Consider the following 6740-nt stretch of genomic DNA (forward strand, 5'->3'; position numbering starts at 1 on the left):
AGTGTCCTGGAGGACAGCATCCTTTCTTATGCACACTAAAAAGAGCCAGTTTTCATGTTGATGGTGCTCCTCTTCAAATCAGCCCTAACTGTCCGTGATTAGGGAGGAGCGCTTATCATGTGCATGTGGGAAAGAGAGCAAATCTGACTCTCTGCTGCCACAAAGCCCATCTTCTAAATTTGATGCCTGCAATGTGTTCCAGAAATTTGGGACAGGAACATGTTTACCACTGTGTTACATCACCAACATTCAGTAATTGTTTGGGATCTGAGAACATCAATTGCTGTAGTTGTGAAAGTGGAATATTTTCTCATTTTTGGAAGTCTGGATTTTAGGCAGGCCAGTCTAGCACTGGCACTCTCTAACTATGAATGTAGAATATGCAGAATGTGGCTTGGTATTGTGCTGCTTAAACAGGGACGTCTCTGAAAAAGACATCGTCTAGATGGCAACGTATGTTGGTTCAAATTGTATATGTACCACTCAGGAGTAATGATGCCTTTACAGATCTGCAAGTTACCCAATCCCACCCCCATACCATGACAGATGCTGTTTTTTGAACAATTGCATTGCTGTCTGAGGGTGTGACGGTCATGGGCATTTAATATAATATTGGTTTTCGGCCTTGCCCTTTATGCACACACATTTCTCCAGATTCTCTGAATCTTTTAGAAATGTCATGGACTATGGATGGTATAAAATCCCTAAATGCCTTGCAATCATGCAAGAACTGTTGTTCATAAACTGTTGGACTATTTGCTAATGCAGCTTTTCAAAAATGAGCCTTTCATGAGTGCTCCTTGATGAGTGGTCCATGATAGTTTTACCCATGGAAAATTCCAAAACAGATGCAAAGCCAAATTCTGCCATTTTAGGCAATTTAGAAATCCCAGGTGGGTACTGTTTTATGTCCCAATAAGAGGACATGTCCAAGAAAAAATATAGTATATAGTAAATATAGGACATATAGTCACCCTACTACTAACTTTGCAGGCTCAGTCATCTATCTCCACTGATGACATGGTGCACTCAGCAGACCTATGGTGTTCATCAGCATGCAAGAATGTCATTTATTAACAAGCAATAATGTGGTAGAATGTTTTTGAACTGAATTGAAATTGTTCATAAAATGTACATACATCATCTAAACCGTTTATCCTTCTGGGTCGCGGTGGGGTGCTGGAGCCTATCCCAGCTGTCATTGGGTGGAAGGCAGGATACACCCTGGACAGGTCACCAGTCCATCGCAGGGCAGACAGACAGACAGACAGACATACACAGTCACACACACACTCACACCTAGGGGCAATTTAGCGTGTCCAATCAGCCTAAAAGCATGTTTGTGGACTGTGGGAGGAAACCCACGCAGACACGGAGAGAACAGGCAAACTCCACACAGAAATGACCCTGGTGGCCCGGCCGGGAATCGAACCCAGGCCATTCTTGTGAGGCGACAGCGCTACCCACTGCGCCACCGTGCCGCCCTGTTCATAAAACAATATAATTATAATAACTAGAGTAACTCATAATATGTTTACTTTTCATCCTTGACTACATTTAAAAGCATACTTGTACTTTAACTCAACTAGAAACTGAGCAGAAAGAGAATTTCTGATTTTTCTCAAGTTATTTTTAGCAAGGGTAATTCTACTTTTACTCAAGTACAGGATTTGTGTACTTTGTCCTCCACTGGTCCAGCTCAACATTAATAAACACCATACTTTTTAAAACATTTAAAATCACAGCTCCTAATTCGCTTTGACATACTGTTCTAGGCAAAAAGATCCACTCATATGATGCACTGCATACAAATTCAAACTCAAAGGCACAGGGGGGCAGCAAGTCTCAGCTCATTTTAGCCAATTTAATGAAATGTGCCAAGATGAGGGATATTTGGTGGGGTATTGAGTGCTTAAAAGCTTTGCATGAAGGAAATTGCTGATGATTAGAAAAAGTTTAGAAGTCAACTGGTCTAGTTTCCAGTTGACAGTACATGAAGAAATACTGCAGTGGAAACACTCACTTTGGGGAAAAGGGAGTGAATTTCAAATAAATAAGTGAGCAAACCAAGTAACCAAGTGATGGGGAACTACCATGAGTAAAGCATGGGACGGTCCACTCAGTTCCAAATGAAACAAGGTCCAGATGTCATCGTGGAACTCATGATGGCTGAAATCAAAGCTAGTGATTGGAGCTTCATTAGTCTCCTCTGATTCTCTTCCAAGACTTTTCCCTCCAATGGCATTAGGAAGAAGACTATTAAACAAACCCAAGCGAGGAGCTGGACTGCATGAAAATGTCAGCGGTGTTTGGCCACCCGCACGTCAATGGAGCAATGCACCTTTAGACTTGATCTTATAAATTCAAACAGACATTTTCCTTTGATTCTCCCCTCTACTTGCTAGCTGTTGGAAGGACAACCTACCGTAATCATTTGCAGAGATTATAGGGATAGGCTACTCTGTGGAGTTCTTACCAAATGTGGAATCTGAGCAGCAAAGCTAAGATTTTCATTGGCCAAAAAAACTGAGTTCAGATCACTCTAAAATGAATGAAAAATATTATTGAGTTCAGAACCTGCTGAGGATCCCTGAGCTGAACTGAACAGATGACTGTGCCTCTCTTACCCAAAAATGGCCTTTGTTCTGTTTTCCTTCTTGGGTTGTATTTTCCTCTGCAGTTGCAGACTGTTTGCCAGTTTGTGCAGGACATTGAGAACAATGGGAAACAAATGGCAGTTGAGTAAGATGACCTAAACTGGGCAGAAACAAAGAGAACTTTATGTTGTCTGCACATAGGGTCATTAAAACGATTTACACGACTACTCCAAATGTAGTCAACCAGCCAAGGTTTGCTTTGTGAAGTTTGCCTCTTTAGTTTTACACTGGAGCTACAAGGCTAATGTAACTAACAAGCAATGGAAGCTTATAGCCCTACCAGTTATCATCAGACACCATGATGGCTGATTGCATTTGGGGCAAAAGGGGAAATTAGGTAAATAACATTTTTCAACAATTACTTTAAAAATATGGAGAGGAAGACAAGAAAGGAAATACGGGATAGGACGGCATGAGTGAGGTCGTATTTTCCTTTTTTCCCATCCAGTACCTCCCCCCCTTTCCATCCTGTCATCCCCTGGCAGGCGCTTTCTGGCTCGATCCCATGTTTCCCATTGTCTCTGTGTATGAGTAACATGGGTCATGGAGAAAGCAATGGCAGTTATGAGGAAGATGTGGAGTGAGAAATGGCAGTAGGGAATCCCACATCTCATCCTGCTTCTTCCCAAAGGAAACTACCGGCAAGTCCAGTCATGCAGATGAGTAACCAGCCTGTTAATCTGGGTCACTCTTACAAAAAAATAAACTGTAATACAATAAGAACATTAAAGGTTTCTATAGTGCTGCATAATACTTCTATAATCATTTCACCTCCATATAACACACTTGTATTACTGCCTTATGATGATCAGGGCTCTAAACTGGTTCAAGGGACAACAACGAAACCAGAAACAAGCTGTATTTTACTAGAAATAACAAAATAAAACATGTTCTAACACCTGGTCCAGAATAGAACCATTGAAATCTGTTACTTGTTAATAGCATTGATCTTTCTTTCCATGCATCCCATAACTTTTTTACAATTTATATCTCAAATGTCTTTCGATTAAAAGCGTATCTTTGCATTCTTTTATGTTATGCACACTGAGCAGCATCTCGGGAGTTCGCTGTCAATGACTGAAGGAGGGAAGCTATAGCTACGATAGCATATCCAGGCTTTTTAACTACCATCACTTCACAATTCATGGATGAACCTTGAAAGTAAGCATGCACTGATCAAATAACCCGGCTTGTTGTTAGCTAGCCTAAGGCCTGTTTCACACATACTACCTCTGTGTGCTAAGTTACGTATTGCAGCACAGAGCCAGCATGAGCAGCACCACAGAGCATCCCAGACACATGCCAGAAGCAACACAGCATCTGGAGAATAAGCGTCACATCAGTTTTTTCCTGCTTTCCAAATGCATCATGCAGCAAAACACATTGAAATAAACAATGAAAACCAATAAAATGAAACAAAAAACAATGTTTACATGCAAATTATATGGCCATTTTCCAACAACATACTAAACACATTGTGCTATATACACATTTTGGTGGAGCTACAGGCTTGAAACAATTGGCCAATCACAAATCAGCAATGTAAAGTAACTGATTTGACTATCTATTTGGAAAAATGATGTAGAACCTGCTTGCAGGAAAAATCTAACAAGAAGCTGGCGAATGAGAAGCTGACTTCAGCCTCATGACTTTTTAGTGTTTGACAGTTTCTCACTGCGTATTAAACATATCAGGAAACCAACTGCAGTGCTTATAAGTGCAAATAAGCCCGTTCGTCTCTAAATTATCAATGTTTGTCTTAAATCTCTCTCTTTGTTCTCTTTTCATTAGCTACTAGCTAGGCCAGATTCTTGTCGGTGTTGCTGTGGTGACCAGCAGTCTGTGTGCCAACCTTCAGGGTTAAAGGGTGAATTAGCAGTTACACAGTAACTCCAGTGTTTAAGACCATTTATTGTTAAAACTGTGTTTGAACGATCAGCAGAGCCTTATTTTACTCCAAAGGAGGATTATTTTATTTTATCTAATTTTACTCTAATTCTGCTGTGGAGCCGCATGCAGCTCCAGAGGCACGTGTTGCCGACCCCTGGTCTAGCTAAAGCATAAAAGATCTAACTTAGATATATTAATATTAATTAACAGATAGATTGCATAAGTCAATCATCAATCAGTTTCAATTATCAATCATGGACAATTCCGGACACTCAAAAAGGCCAAAACTATGGAATTGGAGCAAACTTTGGTAGGAAAATGTTAAGGTTAGGAAAAGTTTTTTCCTGTTTATTTGCACACAGCACATCATAGCTTTTTGTCTGTCAGCATGCTTTATTAACCAACAATGGCTCTACGAGCACTGCTGTCGTCGCTGTCACTGCTGCATCTGCCGGTCAACAATATGATGGCGGTGATAAGTGTAATGTCCATCTAACTATCTATAGTAAACTAAAATAATTATCCCAATTTAATTCTTTAGTCTTTCCATTAGGACCCCTGGAAATGGATGGAGAGTATGAAACAGTGTGATGAAACAGGCCTCTGGTTTTTGTACTAGTCCTGTGGGAAGATTTCTCTTGTAATGGTTTACATAGAAGATCTGCATGCTAACATCTAAACCGCAATGCTTATATACCTTCTAGTGACTGCTTATACCATCTAGCCTCTCAGGCAAGCAACAGATGAATGAGTGCCAGGAAGAGAAAAACAGAGGGACTAGGAATTTGTCTGACTGTGTATCAGAGACAAAGCGTGAGAGAGAGGGAATGACAGATAGAGCAGAAAGAAAACATCTTGTATAGTTCTTTTTTTAATATTCATATGTGGGTCAGCTGAAATCAGACATTTTTCAGCCACTGACATGACAATGCTTTGAGCTTGATGTAATATTCCCAGTCTGCACTCAGTCCTGACACTGTTCTCCCAATGGCTATATATACCCCTCATCTAATGAAGTCTAACTGCCTTATAAGGCATGGGACAGTGAGCATACAGCTGCTACATTCTAGTGCTTGAAATGTGGTCCACATGCTTTTTCTCTCACTTTCCATCCCTCCCTCCCTCTCTCCCTTCTTCCAGTGAAGGAGTATCCTTTGAACAGTCTCACTCTGTGAGAAAGCGAGACACTATAGAACTATAGAAAGTGATGAGAGCAAAGGGCATTCTTTCCTTCTTGAAAGAGAAAAAAAAAGCTGCCACAGATAGATTTTAGTCATGTCTAGATGTTTACGAAGCCAATCACTCATTCCAAAGAAGCTGCTTCTTTTAAGTTTACTAAAAGGCTTTTACTGCCAATGTGTCACTTCACTGAGACGGGGAGTAGACAAGGGAGCAGATCCAGACAAAACAATGATTTGTTTGTACATGTTTTATTTGGAATAAATACCTTTGAAGTCATGACAATTCAAAATGCCAGCGTTAAAAAAAAAAACACATACATATATCAATAAAAGACATAAAAAGGTATTTACATGACTTATTTGTGCACAGCCAGATGGATGTATACATGGTATACAAGGCAGCCCATGCAGGACGTTGAAATCTTTTGCTGAACTAAAGCGCAAAAGAAAAACAAAACAAAATAAAACATTCCAAGTAATACAGGAACCATCTTTTAGATGGACGATATGGTCGCTCTGAAGAACCTTGCGCATATATGTTTTGCCGTATGATGCATTACAGGAATTTACACTTAAGAACAGCTCGGCAGGTTGGCGTCGGAAACCGCACCAACCTTGCACCGCGAGCCGTCGCTTCTTTAAAAATCACTCTAATAGTAGCAATAACTTAGTTAATATGGCAACTGTACCAGACAGGGCTTGATCGTAGCAGCTGCACCTCTGGCTCAATGGTAAGAGTGGAGGACAGGAGGAGGACGACTGCGACAAATGAGTAAACAAACAATGAAGGAGCTGGATGACGAAATGAGATGAAAAGCGTGGGGCACAGTTGGTGGCGATAACATGGTGAGATGTTGGTTAGGTGATCTCGGCCTGTCTTTGAGAGGGCTGGAGAGTGTCTGGAAAGGGTAACATACTAACATAGGGAGTTTTCTTGGTTCCATTTCAGCTTTTGATAGTTTATATCTCCTATTCTATGACCCCTTTAAGTGGCCTTCACCAATTTTTTTAA

The sequence above is a fragment of the Colossoma macropomum genome, unplaced genomic scaffold (assembly GCF_904425465.1).
Source record: "Colossoma macropomum unplaced genomic scaffold, Colossoma_macropomum, whole genome shotgun sequence".
NCBI classification, from domain to species: Eukaryota; Metazoa; Chordata; class Actinopteri; order Characiformes; family Serrasalmidae; genus Colossoma; species Colossoma macropomum.